At 47.1% G+C, this 18,813-nt stretch overlaps 1 long non-coding RNA gene across 2 annotated transcripts; it reads left to right on the forward strand.

The window, feature by feature from the left end:
• Positions 1–8,776: 8,776 nt before the first annotated feature.
• Positions 8,777–10,937, forward strand: LOC115096019. Of its 2 annotated transcripts, none has more exons than XR_003857939.1 (3): positions 8,777–9,039; positions 9,752–9,873; positions 10,599–10,937. It is a non-coding gene; the product is annotated as an uncharacterized LOC115096019 (long non-coding RNA). The 2 variants fall into 2 exon arrangements; XR_003857940.1 differs by having other exon boundaries at positions 9,755–9,873.
• The last annotated feature ends 7,876 nt before the right edge of the window (positions 10,938–18,813 follow it).

Raw genomic sequence — 18,813 nt, forward strand, 5'->3', positions numbered from 1 at the left:
TGTCATGGAGGTGCTTTCCCCCCAGACACCTCGCACAGTAGGCTGCGATGGTGGTGTTGGATTGCTGCTCTCCCATTCCTCTAGGTCTGAACCCCTTCTTTCACTTCAATCCCACTCTTTTTTTTCCTTTGAGGCCCACTCCACCCGCCTATTCCACTCCATTACATCTCCGGGTGGCTTTCGTTTATCAATTCCCCGATAAATTCCCCTCCTTCCTTTCTCACCGACTTTATTTTATTTATTTATTTGTTTAACAGGTTTTCTAGAGCGTCATTTAGTAAAACTTTCACAACGGTTTACATGATTGAGAAAATAAATACATCACGTCAATATAAAATAAACTATAAACACATAAGAATAAAGAGGTAAAACTAATTTTAAAACAAACTTGCCAAAATAATTAAATATAAAAGTTAGAATTAAAGCATATGCATAAGAATAGTGATAAAGCAATGTAAAAGAATAAGATTGGAAACATGACTCAGCCCGCACCGCTATAAGCTCTCTTAAATTAGCCAGGTTTTCAGATTTCTTTTAAAATCGTTAAGATCGGACTGCATTCTTATGTCAGGGGGTAACTCATTCCGACGTTTAGGGCCTGCTAATGAGATAGCTCCCTCACGCATTAGGGTTAATCTCGCCGATTCCTGGTTTTCCTTCTTTGACTCATCTTTTACTTCCCTTATTCGTGGGGGCTTTAACCTCCTTGCCGATGACCCCTCTGACTTTTAAGCCTCAAAACTCCTTGCCTTAACCTCCTCATTTGATCTCCAGCTCTGCTCTAGCGTCCCTACTCTCACAAGCATGGCCAGTTTGGCCGCTGCCTTGACCTCGTCCTTTCCTCCGACTGCTGTCTCTCAGGCTTCTCCATCTCAGTTTCTTCCTCTCTCAGTCCATCATCCGATAACTTTTACACTAACCCACCCTCCCCCACAGCCTCATCTGGACACCAAGCTGTCGACCCTTGTGTCCTCTCCACTACTCTTTCATCTCTCCTTCCCTGTACTCTGTTGTCTGACTCAGTTGATGAAGCAGTTTTTTCTTACGACACTATACTCTCTTCAGCCTTAGACACTCTTACCCCTCTTGTAAGGCGCACTAAACCTCAGCCTTGGCTCACCCCTAGAATTTGCTTTCTACATTTCTGTGCCTTCTCTGCAGATTCTCTCTGGCTAAAATCCTGGGCCCACGCAGACTTCATACATTTCAAATTCACGTTGATCTCCTTCCAGTCTGCTGTTGCACTTGTGAAGCAAAACTCCTATGTCCATCTGACAAACTTTCCTGCATCTAACACTCACTGTCTCTTTATAACACTCAATTCCTTCCTCAAACTTCCTTTACTTCCCTTCCCCACTTCACTCTTTGCCCAGGCTATGGCGGACTACTTCCATGACAAGATTCACAAAATTAGTCACCTTTACCTGCCTCTCCCCATTTTCTTCCCTCTACCCTTCCTCTAGCCTCTGCCACTCTCTCCTCCTTTCCTGAAGTCACAATGGAGGAAACTACCCATCTTATCTCCTCCTCCAAACTCATTACGTGTTCCTCTGACCCCATTCCCATCCAGTTCCTCAGTTCCATATCCACTGCAGTTATCCCTTCTATCTATCACTCTCCACTGCTACTGTTCCTGCTGCCTTCAAATGTGCTGTAATCACACCACTCCTTAAAAATCCCTAATGGATCATATTTATCCTGCCAACTATTGTCCCATCTCCCGCCTCCCTTTTGCTTCCAAATTACTTGCATGTGCTGTTCACTGCTGCTGTCTTGACTTTCTTACATCTCAAGCCTTTCTTGATCCACTCCAGTCTGCTTTTCACCTACATTGTACAGAAACTGCCCTTTCTAAAGTCTCCAAAAGCAGCAGATAGGTCAAGGAGGATAAGACCTTTACTCAGTTCTTATCCTCCTTGACCTACCTGCTGCTTTTGGCACTGTTAATAACCACCTACTCCTTGATACTGTGTCCTCACTTGGATTTCTGGACTTTGACCTGTGTTGGTTCTCGTTTGTTATTATTTAGGAGAGTTGTGGGTGGATCCTTGGACTGGTGGCAGATGACCACGCCCCCGGGGGGAAGATCCCGAGAGGGACCACCGGTCAGGCTCAGAGTTAGGAGACAGACACACACTAGTTCTTGTGTTAGACAGTATACTGAACTACCAGAGGTGGCAGTAGTGAGCTGGAATGCCCGGCTGGGCTGTAGTCCCTCAGATACTGGAACAGCGATCCCTGGAGGCTGAGCTGTAGAGAAACTGAGATATAGTGAGGAGGCAGGGTATGCAGAGTTCATGTACTGAACCCGATGGTAACCTCACACAATGTCTCATAGAAGCCCAGGAGCTGGAAAGGGTTAGGCCCTCGAGGAGCGAGTACCTGGTTCCAGGGAAAGCTCTGAAAGACGGGGGACGAAAAGGGGTTGTGCGCATTGTTGATCCTGGTGTGCACTTGTAGCTGGGTGAAGGCCGGGCAGCTGCTGACCCAAGTGCATTGCCCTGACTGCCTGATTCCTGCAGCACAGCTTCCCCAGCTCCCACCGGCCCGAGGGTCAGGGGCCGGGTGCAGGGACCCCAAACCCAGAACAAAGACAATAACGCAAGTCCCCCTTTTGTCATTCTCATTTTTATTTCAGAGTCCATTTCTGAGGAGACAGCAGAGTGCTGACAATTTAGGGGGTGATTTCCAAAGGAACTCCTGTAAGTGAGAAGGGGTTTTACCGGTGGAAATGGCCTTTTAACCAAATTTTCCGGGAGTAAGCTCAGGCGTGCCTGTCTGACTTTACCTGGGGTTAAGGGAAGCCTTCCCAGGGCGGGATTTGGACTTACTCTTGTAACTTTTCCTTTTGTAAAAAAAACGTAAGTGCATAAATGTCCTCAGACTATTTCTGCACAAATAATGGGAAGTGTAACTTGGGTGGGCAGATTTGCTGGGGTAATTTTCAAAGTGGACTTCGTCGTGCAAATTTGCTTTGAACATTGGTGGAACTTGCCAGCTTCCTTGTGCAGCGATTGGAAATGACCCCTCTCAATCTCAGTCTTATCAACTTCTACTACTTACAGGGATGCTTATCCATGCCCCTTGCAGACTTCACAATGATTCATGTGAAGCATGCGTACAGCATGGAGAGCTGAAATGTGGATCTTCCGCAGTAGCCCATGTGGGCATCACACTGATAAACATAAAGCATGAATACAGCACAGACGGTTGAAGAGCAGATCTTATTCAGAGCCAGGAGCAGGTGTCACGCTGGCATACATAAAGTATGAATACAGCATGGATAGGTAAAGAGCAGATCTTTATCAGACCCCCATGTAGGCATCACACTGATACATGAATACAGCATGGACAGGTGAAAAGCAGATCTTCATTCAGGCCACATGCAACTGTCACGCTGATATAAGTAAAATATGAATACAGCACAGACAGCTGAAGAGCAAATATGTATCAGAGCCCCATGCAGGCATCACACTAATAAAATGTAAAGCAGGAATGCAGCACAGATGGCTGAAGAGCACATCTTCATCAGATCCCAGGTGAGTGACAACATAATGAATGTAAAACACGAATACAGCATGGATAGCTGAAAAGTGAATCTTCCTTAGAACCCCGTATGCATTTTTATTACTACAGAAGGTGTGAAAACTCAAAAGATTGCTATATTTTGAGAGCAGAAGAAAGAAGAAAGTGAGGAATCGAGGAAGCCGTGAAACAAACCAGCCGAGGTCTTGGAGACTTGAGCTAGGTCAGCTGCGCCAGACGGCAGGCGGGGTCAGAGAGTGGACTGTGGCGGACCTTTCTTCTCGGCCTCTGACCTCCTCTGCTGCCCTCCTTGGAGCGGGACCACGGTGGCCCATCCGTAGCCGCTGCCGGCAGAGCGCTGGCAGGCTGTCGAGGGCCAGGGCCAGGGCCAGGGGGGGGCAGCGCTGACCACCCTCGCCGGATATTCACCGTGAATGGACGTCTAAGCATGAAGACCCTACTGCGGAGGCAGCTAGGGAAGGACTGAAAACGCCAAAACGACGGCGGGCGTAGGAAAGAGCACAGAGTCGTGCAAGGGGATGTTTGTTTGCAGCAGGGGGTAGGTATGGAAGCCGGAGCTCTGAAACCAGGGTCTTAGAAAGCAGAAAGCGCGCCTAACGTCAGGAATTGCTCCCGGAGGACGCCGAACGTCCTTCTAGCAGAAACGTTTCCCTCCTTCCCAGTGCCTCTCCCACCCCCCCCCCCCCCCTGCTGCCTAGGCCGGTCCTCAGGCTCCACCCAGACCCCAGCACAAGTGGAATAAAAGGGGGCTTACCTTTTGGTGAATTAACTGTTCTTATGTCAGGAACAGCTTAGGAGGTAGAAATCTGCTGTCCTCAGCAGGAAGTGCGAGCCCTGACAGGCAAAGAGCTAGGAGCAGGCCTACCCCATCACCTTGTACCACTCCCCTCCCCTCCCCACCTCCCCCCTCTCCCTCTCGCCGCCCCCCTCCCCCCTCCCCGTCCCTTGAAGAAAAAAAATGACAGCGAGGGGGGTAAGGATGCACCTAGAAAGGGCAATTTTTTTTTAGGGAAAATAACAGTTTTCCAAAAGCTGCTGATGTGGCAGGAGGTGCGTGGCCCTAATGGAGCAGGGGAGAAGGAAGCCGGAAGCCCCCAGGGCAACAGGTGCCAAGTGTCCCCCGTCCCGTCCCCCCCGGAGTGAGCCTGGCCCGGGTTTTCTGGGATTCCTCCGGGGAGGGTCCTGCTCCTGCAGGGTTACCGCTGCCGGATGTCCATGGGCTACTCCCCTCCCCCTCCCCCAGACATTGCATTGTTTGAATAACCTTTTAAAGTTGGAGATTTGATCTTAGGTCATTGTACAGCTCCGGTTTAATGAAGGAGCAGAGCCAGGGAAGAGGGTTTGCCCTCGGTCCGCACCTCTGCTGCCCCTTCCAGTGATGCACACGGAAGCTGCCGGACGAAGCAGAAATCAGCAGAGCCCTAAAACATAGAAAGATGGGGGGTTTTTTAAAGTCTTTTCTGGCTGCGTCCTTGCATCTCCCCCCTAGGAAACAGGACAAATGAGAGGCTTGCAAAAGTATTCAGCCCCCTAAAGGCAGATTTGTGTGGATTACAAATGGCTTCTTTCTAGCCTCCCTGCCATGCAGGCCAGTTATATGCAGAGCGTTTGATATGGTTGACTAGTGTAGCTCCACTCCAGCCTCAGCCACTGAACTCGGTGGCTCCTTCAAAGTGATTCTTGGCCTCTCTGTGGCTTCCCTCGCGAGTCTCCTTCTTGCTCTGACGCTGAGTTTTGAGGGACGGCCTTGTCTAGGCAGTGTCTGGGTGCCAGGATGCAGCTTGCACTTCCTCACAATTGATCCAACATTGCTCACTGGGATATCCAGACCTTTTCCCAATCTTGTGCAGGTCTAAATATCTTTAATTTCCTTAGAGTGCTCTTTGGTCTTCATTTTCACAGCTTTCCCTCAGATTCACAGTCTGACCAGTGGCACTGGAGTTAGGGGGTCTTTTATCCAGAAAAGCTGACTTTTTTTTTAAATGATTCATAGATAGCTGCCAATTGTTAGGGCGACATCTTTCATCTGTGTAAACTTGGAGCGTCCACGGCACAGGGGTTGAATACTTATGCAAGCAGCATTTTTCAGTTTTTAATTTTATTTTGCAAAACAGGCAGAGAAATAATGAATTGTGACTTTGAAATTTCACTTTGAGAGCAGACTGGTTTGCAATAAACTTACTGTCTGGAACAATCTGCGTAAGCGTCATTTGTAATCCACACAGATCTGCTGACTTTTTTTAGGAGGGGGGGGGGGGGGGTCGAATACTTTTGCAAGCGGCTGTGTATGAGAAGAGGCACATTAAAGGGGACAGAGGGCAGCAGTGCATCCCCCACACCTCCCAAAAAGGTAATGGAGGAACCTGATTTGTCAGGAAAACTGTACAGTTGCACCCCCCCCCCCCCTCGTTATCAAGGTCTCTTTAATGAGAAAGAAAGCCAGGCAGCCTGTGCCGAGGGCTCAGAGCAGAAATCCGGCTCCCTCCTGGGGCCCAGGCCGCCCCCCTCCCCTCCCCTCTCCAGCTGAAGCACAGAAGCCCCCCCCCCGCAGGTCGCCGGTGCCCCTCTTCAGCTGCCAGCGGCCTTTGTGCACTGCCGCGTTAATTGGTGCTAATCCAGCCGCCAGAAGCTGTTTTGGTAGCCTGACCCGGCACCCCCAGAGAACACCTTGGTGTGAAAAAGGAAAGAAAGCCATTCAGGAGGCAAGTGAAAAGCAGCCGGCAGACATTCCAGCACAATGCAGAGCAAGGGAGGGGGGCAGGGCCCGGCTACAAAAGCCGCAGCGAGGAGGAAGCCCTGGCACTCATTGAGCTGCTTTCAAAGGGAGGGCGAGCAGGAGGGAGAGGGAGAGAGAGAGGCTGGCGCGCGCGCAGGCAGCCCGGGGGCGCAGAAACCCCTCTAGGAATGGGTGCGGAGCAGCCCCCTTCGTGCCAACCATGCAAATTCTGATGTCACCTCAGTGACAGAGACCCAAACTCCCTCCACTGCCACCAAGCTCTCTGTGAAGGAACACAAAATCCAGGAAGGAAAAAAAACAAACAAACCCCAGAAACACCCTCAGCACCCAGGTAGTAAACCTGCCATAGCAACCCAGCACTAACGCCCCTAACAGAAACAGCAAATAACACAGTGGGTCCTAGAACCCCATTCCACCTCCTGTTAGTCCTGCTGCTCCAGATCCCTGCACAGGCCAGCAGAGAACCGCACCTCGGTCCCATGCACAGGGCAAGGAGACTGCAATCTGGACATGGAATCCAACAGAAGGGCAAAATGCAAACAAACCACACAGGTGCATATTCTCCAAAGCTAACGGAGAAAACCCAAGACTTCCCACCAAAGAAGGAGCAGGAAACAGCAGCAGCTAGAGAGGAAACCTGTGCCACAGCCTGCCACCAGGGCAGAAATGTCATCTGAGCAGGGACAGCACTTAAACCCAGGAACCCACCCTGACAGCTTGTCTTACTCCTATGCTCACTCTTCTAGGTGTATGTTCTCCTTTTTTGGCAGCACATTATTATTATGTTTTTCACACTTCAGAGCGGATTACATTCAGGTGCTGTTGGGAGGGCTCACAAGCTAAGTTGTGTACAAATTAAACTGCCAATAAAAGTTTCCTGAATTTGAATCAAGAAAGAGAGGTAGGAGAGAGAGAGAGGAACAAAGTTTGACCATAACAGATCTAGACGTCAATATTAAGGGGGGGGGGTTTGTTTGTTTTATTTCATTTTGCTGGTGGGGGTGTTTTGTTAAATTTTTGCCTTTTTTTAATTGGAATCACCCCCCCCCCCCCTCCCTTCCCTGGTGCTTTCCCAAAGCTCTTTCAATCAGCAGAAAGGCACAGGAGGGGCTGGGACTCAGTTCTGTCCCCTTTGGACCCCTGGATGGGATAACGTGTGGAGAAGGGGCAGAGTGGTCTGGGGAGGAAGGGGGGCTTTTCCCAGTTCACGGGTGGAAACAAAATGAAATTTTAAAAAAAAGTCATTCATTTTTCTTTTGTTTCATTTACAAAACGAAACTAAACGAAATAAGAAATGTTGATATTATTTGCTGTTTTGTGTGAAAAAAAAAGTGCATCCCTAGTAAATATCAGAGAACCTTATTTATTTATTTAGGGGGTTTTTTATATGCCGATTGCCATTTGCACATCGTATCGGTTTAAAAAAAAGTAGCAGTACAGAAGCAGATAAACATTTCCCTGATAAAAAAAAAAACAAACCTGCAGTCAGATGGCACAGGACATCGACCAAGCAGTAATAGATAGAACTGCAAATTTTCCACAGAGCGGCCAGAGAATCAGGAAGTACACAATTAGGAATAATAAACCCAATTGCACAAGAAAAGGAAGGTATACATCTAAGACAAAAAGGTGAGACACAGAGTGTCCCTCAGACACCCCCCACCATTTTTATAATACTGCATGGGGAATTTGACACCCACACCCTTGTACCTGCATGAGAATAAGCATCTGCCTCTGTTGGGGGGGGGGGGGTAGCTTATACCACCCCCCAAAAAATGTTGTAAGTTGTTGGGGCAGCTGTTGCTGGCAGCTGGTTTCACAGTTGCAACCTTTTGGAAATTTCACCCTAACTCTGCTCGCCGGAAATCGCAAGTGCCAGAGGTGGCTGATTTGGAAGAAGCTTCGGCTTAAAAGGGGAATCTTTTTAAAAGTGAGAATGTAGGTGGGATATCTAATATCTATCATCACATCAGTATTATGGTCATTCCAGGTCCTGTCTGCGGGGATTCATTGCAGTATATTGTGGATAACGTGAAATGTTTCCTGGGATTGCTATGAATGCTGCATTCTTTTTTTCTCTGTTGTATGCCAAAAGAATTTGATAAATAAAGAGTTATTAAAAACAAATAAGCATGTGTGTACCCCCGTCCTTCCTGAAGGAAGAAAGGACACGCCCTGTTCCCAGCCTGCGTACTTTTACCTGCAGTATGTGTGTGTGTGTGTGTGTGGGGGGGGGGGGGGGGACATGATTTTTCTAAGGCTGTTTTTACACAGGCAAACGCCTGATTGCCCACATAAAATCTTTTGAAAATCACCCTCTCTGAGACTGCAATGCAACCTCGAAATGGAAAAAAAAAAAATCTGAATACTGAATGCATGAAAATGTTTATCCGAGGTTAAGGACCCCCATAGATATGTGGAAGGCACTTTAACTGAAAGCAAAACCTGTTTTAGCAATCCAGAATGGTAAAATCTGGACTGCCCACTTCTCACACGGGATCAAAAGCACACCCAAGAGCCATTAATCCCGCTGAAAAGTGTAATCAAAGAACAGCAAACATCATTACACGCCCCTATAAAAATAAGGGGAATCCTCCAGAAAAGGAGGTGACCCCCGGTTGTGTGCTAAATGACCCAGAAAGCACTAGTAAAACTATTTCACCTGCTTCTCCTTTCTGGCCATTTCCTAAGACATAGGCAGAGGGATTACTTACTGACATCAATCTACGAACATGGAGATACCACTGACTGCAGAGGTAACGCCAGCAAACTGTTCTGTAGTGACCCCCAACAAAAGCAGGCCTACAGTCCCAAACGAGAAGCATAAGCCTGCACAGAACCACTGAGAGCACCTCTTTACCTTATAGACACCGATTAACAAACATGGAAACCATCATGCCTTTAGGAAGAATGTTTGCATGTTTTATTTATTTTAAGAAAGCTTTTTTTTTTTTCTACCTGGCACCCCAGCCTCAGTCTACAATTCTGGGGAGAGGAATAGATGATGTCATTAAATATAAGTATGATGGGATGTGCTCTCCAAAGAGCTGAATACGAATTAAGTAATAAAGGTGGCTGGGTTTTTTTGTTTGTTTGTTTGTTTGTTTGTTTTTAGTGAGAGATGGACCCACACACAGGGATGTAGTCATGAGGTGAAACCTTGATTGCAGTTTCCAGCAAGCTGCTCATATCAAAGGAAAAACAGCTTCTGCTAAATGGAAGTTTTCTTGTAGACGTTATCCTAAGAAAATGACTTATCGAGTAGTTGTGAGACAAATAGCTGTTTGTTACTTTCTAATGAGGGAAAGGAAGGTGATTTTTAGATATCCCCTGATTTTGTTTTATTCCAGGCTAGAAGGACAGTAATAAAAATAACACCTACAAAATATTAGTATCAGGCTAAGCTGGAGGGAATCTGCTGTAGGTTTATTCAGACTAGAGAGGGAATTTGTATTCTTTATTTTGGAGGAGATCCCCAAACCCACAGAAGTGCTTAGAACGACGGTGGATTTCCCAAGCAGCTTCATCAACCATCTGGATGGCAGAGAACTTCATCTAAAGCATTCGAGAATCATCTGGCCAGAATTTAGGTGGGAATATTTATTTATTTATTTATTTATTTTTAGTTTTTATAAACCGACGTTCCTGTATAAAATACATATCACACCGGTGTACAGTGAAATAAAACTGTCGCCACATGGGCGGCTTACATTATAACAAATAACATTATAAATAACATTATAAATACTTTTAACAGATAACATAGAGATTAGAGGAGATTAGCGGAGTATTAGGAATATTAGGTGTATTAGGAATATTAGGAATATTAGGAGTATTAGGAATATTAGGAATTCATCCTTATTTTTGCTTGAACTCAAAACTGAGAGAGAAGGCAAAGTTGTGGGTTTTCAGTTATAGCACACGAAAGCTAATTTTCTTAATTTTCCAATGCTAATAAATTCTTCTTTTACTACAATGCTGTGTTTGTTTCCTGTAGAGAATAAGAATCTAAATCTGATTTTGCTTATAAGGCTTGCAATAGTAGCAATACTGTGTGTTTATTTTAATTAATTTTATGTTATCTTTATTTTCTGGCTCTCCTCCCCATCCCTGGGGGAATCTTTAGTTGTGGGAGCGTGCTACACGTACCCATTCTAACTCACACGGCTGAGAGGTGGCATGACTTATGTGGTCTCTCCCCTAGCAGAAGGAATTACACATTTTGTGTTCTCTCTTTGCACTTCTGCTCTGAGCACCAAACAATAGACACTCTACAGACATCTCCACTAACTTCTGCTTTGTTTTTATCACATAGGATAAGGCAGAGTGTTGAGACATGTACCGGGCAGGTCTACAGCATCTATCACTATTGAAAATGACGGTGGACCCTAGTAGGCATTGTATCCCAGGCCTTCCACTCCAAGGACACAACATAACAGACCTGATGCAGCAGACCTTCAGCAAACTGTGAGCAGGAGCACTGTTTATAATCCCAGCAGGCTTTCTCCCTCCGTGCAGTATGCGCGAAATATCAGGGAAACTTGCATTATAGCTGCCTGTGCTGTACTGTGATGGAACAATATATATGTGTGTGTGAACCTTGCACTCCCTCTGCCTCTTTTTGTACCTGTTTCATGTATTAAAGAAGACCTTCCATCTCTATTATTGTCAATCCAGCACCTTTCATAAGAAGCAGTAAATTCACTAAAAATAAAAATGTGAATCCAGGTGATTTAAGTTTAGCAAACTGGAGACAGCAGCATATATGCAGATTTCAATATTAATTGAGTTACAGCTGACTCGGAAATCTGAAGGAAAATCGAAGCCAAGACAGGCCTACCTAAGCCATAATTTAAAGTGGTATAGAGCCACCTCCCACATGTCTAAGGCACGTCCTCCCCTCCCCCATCTAGAGAGTCTGAGCTGTCAAACTGCAGGTGCTGCATGAACTCTTCCTAGAGCATTCACACAGCTCCAAATATTTTCTGGGCGGATGCATTCCTGGTACAGGAGTACAGTAGAGCGCAGCTGCTTTTCTGTGGTCTAGGGACCATAGGTGTTAACCTGTCACAGAGGCCCCTTCTTTATTACCAACAGTCACACCTGAAGTATTTGTCCTAGAGAATGCGACCCTTATAAAAAAAAAAGACACATTTTGTGAGTTAAAGATGGTTTTGTAAGGAACAGCTTTATTCTCTCCAGGGCGACTCCCACCCCCGTTTTAAGGAAATCTCCCTGGGTACTGCCATACCCTTCAGTGACATCACTCTCATAAATAGCAGGATTATTCCCTCAAAACGGTGAAATGTCACGGTCTGTCTTAAAAAAAAAAAAAAGAAAAAAGACCAAACCACCCACATTTGCAAAGCAGCAGGGCCCTCGGTAGTAATGAAAGGTTTCTGCGGAGCCTCCTTGCCTCTGAAATGATCCCCAGGTGGCCGGCAGGAATGCCTTCTTTCCTGAATATGCCAGGACTCCCTAGCTGGGACTGGGATGCCAGCCTGCACGGTTGCCTAATGGGTTCTCCCCATCTTCTAAGCGCAGGAATCGACTCTTTTGGGGAGTCCTCTTTCATGGGAAAGGCCTTACCTGTGCAGCTGGACAGCTTAGCCAAGTTCTCCTGCGGCATTGTCCTGAAATTGACTTTGCATCCCTCCCTCCCAATAAATCCCCCCTGCTCCCTGGACGCTCTGTGTTTCCATGGATTAGATCTGTTCAACCCGAGCCTTCCCCACCACACCTGCTCCTGCAATTCGTTTCAGCAGGTTTGTTGTAACTGCGAGGACCTTGCTGCGGACCCAGTGTGGCCCGATCTCCTGCTCCCAATGTTGTGACCCAGGGAAGTGCTTGAGAACAATTCTGCAGCGGCCGGGCCCGTGCTGCTGTCTCTCTCCGGAGCTGCCACTCAGCAGCACCTCCCAGCAGTGAAAGCAACTCCTTTGTGGCAATGCTATTTTTCTTCTGCCTTTGTTGCCTGAGCTCTCAACAGCGAAGTCCTTCAGGCTGACTTCTGACCTGGCCCATGCCCCGCTTCCAGGCAGCTTCGCACAATGCCTTCCGCCTTCCACCTTGACTCGCTCGGCTCTGCAGCCACCGCAGATCGACCTTCACGTACAAGCGAGCAGCCTCCCTCCACCTCCAGGGAGAGGAGAGGACTCGCTTCCGTCTGAATAACGCCACGGGGTTTTCCTGCTGGGACGCAGGGGGGTAGGGGGTGGCCCAGGATGTGTTTCCTGCCCTCTAGCTCGCCGCTCACCCTCAGACCAGAACAGGACCCCCGAGGGCTCACTTTATTTCTACTGAATTTTGCAAATAGGCCGGAATGCCTTTTTTTTTCCAAGGTCCTACTCAGGGCGAACAGTCCTGGATGGGGTTAATCATTAATCAGAGAATAAGGCCTGACTGTCAAGAGCAAAGTTCAGCTATTCACGACTCCTCCCTCACATTCGTGGGGGACAAAAAAGTTCCCTGCCCTTTAACACACTCATGCACCAAGTTTGCAAACATTTCTGAAAGAAGGTGCTGCAGATATCCAAGGCAGCGGGTTTGATGCTTATACGGGGTGGCCTAGGGGGCTCACAGCCCTCACTGACTCCCCTTGGGTAAATCACTTTATCACCCATTCCCTTAGGCAAAAAAAAAAAAGTGAGTTAAATTTTAGCTGTTTTCTTTACATAAATCGTAAAAAACTGAGCTAATTCCTGATGCAGTAATCTAATGGAATGCTAACCTGAAAATGCGTGCAGAAGACGTGCTCACCCTATATAAAACACAGTGTATGTGCATAAAAAAAAGATGTCTGTGCACAAAACATAATTTGTGCAGATAAAAATGTGTGTGCAAAGCATATTGTTTTGTACATAAAACATGCTTTTGATTTGTGCACCGATTGTGTTTTCTGTGCAGAGATTCCGAGTGCACCTCAAGCTTCAGGCTCATCCCCCACAGACTGACATCGGTGGTGGTAACTTTACCCCAGCTCTAGCCAGAGGTTACCTGTCCAGCATGAAGAGAAAACGAGGTGTGGGGGTAATAGCCAGTGCCTTCATTAACCTGAGATTTACAAGGGGGGCGCGCTAATGTGGGCGCACAGTTTTATGCAGGTTTCTGCACGACATTTCTTGAGGGCAAAAGACCTCGCAGTCTTGCTAGTAGTCTGTGCCCCCCAAAAATGTGTGAGGTAAAGCTGTGAGCACTTGCATCCCGCTCCACCCACAGCTCCGGGCGGCTCCCATCCGGGCCCTAAATGATAAGCTCTTCGGGGCAGGGACGTATTGGACCTGAATTCTAACAATGCTCCACCCCCCCCTGAGCATCATTTGGAAAGGTGGGGCTCCAACTTCACATTGAAAAGAATGAGTTCGTTTTAAAGATTAGGGGAGAGGCAAAAAGCCAGCACGTCAATGTGCCCAGGTCGGAAACGGCGCCTTTCTCTCACTCACATTCCTGAAATGTTTGGAAGGGAGAGCAAATCTAGGGAGGGGGAGGAGGAGGGGGGTAGCAGGAGGGAACTCGGAGACAGAGAGAGGAGGGAGATTGAGGGAGGGGGGGGGGGCAGATAGCGTATGATGAATGTGATTGGCTCGTGCTGTGTGTGTGATGTGGTGTATGACGTCACAGTCGGACGGGCGTGGCCCCGAGGTTGGCTCGTGGCCCAGGCTGAGCTCGTGGCTGCTCCCAGGATGCAGGGGAATTGCAAATGAACAAGGGGCGGGGTTTCAAAAATCGGTGCTTGAGAGGAGCCCGAATGATGCAGCTGGGGAATTTCTTGCACTGTGCGGGGAGGCTGCAGTCTTACCTTCTCGGGTCTCGCAGGCCCTTTTCTGAGGAGCCAGACTGGGCTGGGAAGCTCCGGGCGCGCTTTTCCTGAGTTTGACATCATCAGACCTGCTCACCCTCTGCCCCCTCCCGGCTCTCCTTTAGCCGTCCCCCCCCCCCCCCCCCCACACCTCCACTGCAACATCCCGGCAAGCCCCGATCACCCCCAGGACCTCCTAAAATGCTGCAGGACGCCTAGGGCAAGGTTTGCCTGCCTCCTCCCCCCCCCCCCCCCGCACGTCCCCCTCCTGAGGCTGCTGTGCCAGCTTCTCCCTGCAGTTATCACCTGACCGGGAAACATGAAGTGATGAGCCGTCACCGAGGTCTTCCTGCCAGGAAGGAGGCAGGGGAGCTCCGGTCCCCAGGACGTCGGACAGAAGGCCCCCGGGGCTGCAGACCGCCCCCCCCCCCCCCGAAGAGCCAAGGGGATGAGCAAGCAAGGGGGGTTCACTGGAGGACAAATATGCGCGTTTCTCAAACTGGCCCCTAGCAAACGTGCAAGGATGTGCTGAGGAGCTGCTGGGTGTGCGGGGCTTGGAGAAGCATTAACGCGGGCTTCCCGCCAGCGTTAGGGAGCTATTGCTCTTACCTTCCTTTTCTTTCCCTTTCATGGACAAACTGGCACAGGCAGGCGAGGAAGCCGGGCCATCGCGTGTATTACAAGCCAGGTGAAGAAAGAAAATCCACCCCGGCTGCAAAAGTCACTTTGGAAGCCCTCAGCACCCGCTTTCTCCACAGCACTTTTAAAAGCACTTCCCCAAATACTGAGTGCAACCAAACCATCCCAACATCCTCTTTCGCATACACACACTACCTGTACCCACCTCTGTACACAGGGATCTGCACTGGGACCCCTGCCTTTAATATATTTATAAATGATCTGGAAAGGAGTACAACGAGTGAGGTGATCACATTGACACAAAATTCTTCAGAGTGGTTAAATCACAAGCAGACTGTGATAAATTGCAGGAGGACCTTGTGAGACTGGAAAATTGGGCATCCAAATGGCAGATGAAATTTAATGTGTACAAGTGCAAGGTGATGCATATAGGGAAAAATAACCCATGCTGTAGTTACACAATGTTAGGTTCCATATTAGGAGCTACCACCCAGGAAAGAGATCTAGGTGTCATAGTGGATAACACATTGAAATCGTCGGCTCAGTGTGCTGCAGCAGTCAAAAAAGCAAACAGAATGTTGGGAATTATTAGAAAGGGAATGGTGAATAAAACGGAAAATGTCATAATGCCTCTGTATCGCTCCATGGTGAGACCACACCTTGAATACTGTGTACAATTCTGGTCGCGCATCTCAAAAAAGATATAATTGCAATGGAGAAGGTACAGAGAAGAGCAACCAAAATGATAAAGGGGATGGAACAGCTCCCCTATGAGGAAAGGCTAAAGAGGTTAGGGCTGTTCAGCTTGGAGAAGAGACGGCTGAGGGGAGATATTATAGAGGTCTACAAAATCATGAAAGGATTTGAACAGGTAAATGCGAATTGGTTATTTACTCTTTCAGATAATACTCATTTAAAACAAATCAAATTATTTTTCACTCAACACATAATTAAGCTCTGGAATTTATTGCCAAAGGATGTGGTTACAGCAGTTAATATAGCTGGGTTTAAAAAAGGTTTGGATAAGTTCCTAGAGCAAAAGTCCATAAACTGCTATCAATCAATAAGGATTAGTAGCTTGGGATCTATTTAATGTTTAGGTACTTGTGACTTGGATTGGCCACTGTTGGAAACAGGATGCTGGGCTTGATGGACCCTTGGTCTGACCCAGTATGACATGTTCTTATATTCTTATAGAAATGACGGCAGAAAAGGACCACATGACCTATCCAGTCTGCCCAGCAAACTTCTTATTGTATGCTCCGTGCAAGTTACCCCCACGTTTCTCTCAAGGATAATAACTGACTGCCGCTCCGTGCAGTTAACTCCAAACCGTATGATAAGGGTAATAATATTTACAATCAATCAAAACCCAGAAGCCGTCAAACCCATACATTACTGCTAGCATCATTATTACTGGGTGAGAAGCCTTCTTGATAATTCAGGCAATGATTGCTTGATGTTCTTTGCTTTGGGACTTGACCACAGAAGCCACCCTGTGCTTTTTCCCTTATGTCTGCGTGCCAGTAGCCCAGATCATCAACGTCAGGGCCCATGCTGGTTGTTGTCTTATCCAGTTCCCCTTCCCCTGCCATCAAATCAAATCAGCAGTTGCGTCAAAAGCATCAAGGCTATTGATTGAGGGTAGTAATCCCCAACCTCAATCCTAGCAAGCTGCCTATTCACATCCACCTGTGGTTTTGTTTTTCTTATCCTGTCATTTATTACTGATTGCATGATTCTGATTATTGTATATTTGTTTTCCTCATTTAGAGAATTTTTTTTTTGAATGATGGGGTAATAAATGTAAATAAATAAAATCATGCTCCAAATGAATTCCTGAATCATGTGTGTAGTAAAGCATACATCAGGTACCACTTTTCCATACACAATCACACCTACTAGCACAGCTATGCACTTTCTAAACGTTAATCCTATGCAAACTTATACATTCAACAAAGTTCTTTTCATTCACTTCATCATACACATCACTCACTCTGTCTTTCACTAGTCCACCCTCAATTTCTCTGCAGCATGCACACCACTTCACAAACCATTGTACCTATATGACATGAGACCATACAGTATATTTATAAAATATAACCAGCATGTGATGGTGCAGCTGAAAGTGAATAAGGGCAAATTATGCTCTGCAGACTTCAATCATAAAGCCAAAGAGAGCTGGTGAAGAAGAAAACATGTCAGTTTCACATCCGAAGGGGCCGTCAATTCTGCTCCAGTTCTGTTCTTGACATGGGCAGCTGTATAATCCGTAGTCACACTTAACGAAAAATGCAGGGCAAGTGGGAAATAAAAGACAATACAAGGCGGAAACAGTTGCACATACACTGAAAAAAAGGAAAGATGAAATCCACAAAGCTGAAATGAAAGACAAGGAAACAAGAGACAAAACAGGTTGTAGCCACTTCAGGCAGTACACACACATCACACACAGACAGCACAGGACTCTCCATTTTGTGCAGCAGCAGCAAACCATGCCCTAAACACAGAAACACAAATACACAGACACACAAGCAACAGCAGCAAACCATGCTCTAAACACAGAAACACAAATACACAGACACACAAGCAGCAGCAGCAAACCATGCCCTAAACACAGAAACACAAATACACAGACACACAAGCAGCAGCAGCAGAGTATCGAAAGTTTGAGCAGTGCTGCATACAAACGACAAACGTGTACGACACAGCACCTGCCACACTGGCATGCCAGGTACACACCCCGCGTGAAGATATGCGTGGGGAAAACACGCACAAGCCCCCCACGTGTACACCAAGGCAATACTCATTGGGTGAGCATCGAGGAGGGTTCAAAACGGACCTATCGGGACTCCTCAGGAGCCACTGGGACAGAGAAGCAGGAGGGAAAGGGCCCTGTTCGGACCTCTGGACTGGGTTATGGGGACGTGCATGGAAAATAAAGTGTATTTCTTTTTTTTTTTTTTTTTTTTTAAATTTCAGTTGATGTTTATTTTCGTTTGTTTCCTCTATTAAAAATTAAATAAAAGCAAAGCAAAAAACGAGAACAAGGACAGAAAGGACCCGTCCTTTTCCCCTGCAGCTGCCATTTAAGCATTGAAATCCTCTCCTCCAGGCCTATTCCCCCCCGAATTCATTTGGGGGTCTCAGAAGCTGCCTCCCCTCACGCTCTCCCTGCTCAAACCGAAGCTGCTGCCAGTCCGCCCTGGGTCCGGGGGGGAGCGTGCACCTTACTGGGTCACAACAAATCCCCTCTAAGGACGAGAGCACCACGGGGCTCAGACAGTGACCTGCACCCTGCTCCCTGACGGGAAGGCACGGAGGAGAAACACTTAGGTGACCCCTCCCAACATTTAAATCTTGCATTAAAGACTCCATTAAACAGGTCTTCCTTCCAGGACTCCTGCTGCCTGCTTGCATCGGGTTACATGCACAGCCCTGTGCTGGCACTTCCGGTGCCTGCCTCTCATAACCAGATTCCTATTCCAGTCTTTCCTTTTTTTTCCCCCAAACTGTATGGAGTTTTAAAGGAATTGCTGTCAATTTCTTAAGGACACACTAGTAGCCACAGGTGGGCGATGGAAGAGCCCTCGTCTGGAAGGGAAGGTGGGGGGGGGATCCAGGACCTGCACGTGCAGCCTGCAATCCTGCTCCCCATGTCCTCGGTGGATTTCAGGATTTCCCTGGTGCTCCAGGGATGACTTCCACATTTCCCAGGGTCACCTGTGATTCTGCTTTCTATCACTTCCTGACATTCCTTAGCCATCTGATGAGTTTCTTTCCAGCATCTTATTTTCCAAAGACTTTTTTTTTAATAGAAAGTCCCATTCTTTTCCTATATCTGTTGTTTGTTTTGTTGTTGTTGTTGTTGCATTGTTAAATGAAATAGTAGTTGGAGAATAAAGACAAGAATAGTTAGGATTTCTGCAGCTTTTTCTACAAACAGAATGCCCAAGTGCTTTGCAGTTTACAATTTCAGTAATAAGGAGATGGCTGGTCTGATCACGGCGGATTTGGTCTATGATTTTTGTCTTGACAGATTCTTGTTTCGGAAAATTTAGAAGGTTCTGCATGTATTTCATTTAATGTTGTG

The sequence above is a fragment of the Rhinatrema bivittatum genome, chromosome 7, assembly GCF_901001135.1.
Source record: "Rhinatrema bivittatum chromosome 7, aRhiBiv1.1, whole genome shotgun sequence".
NCBI lineage: Eukaryota > Metazoa > Chordata > Amphibia > Gymnophiona > Rhinatrematidae > Rhinatrema > Rhinatrema bivittatum.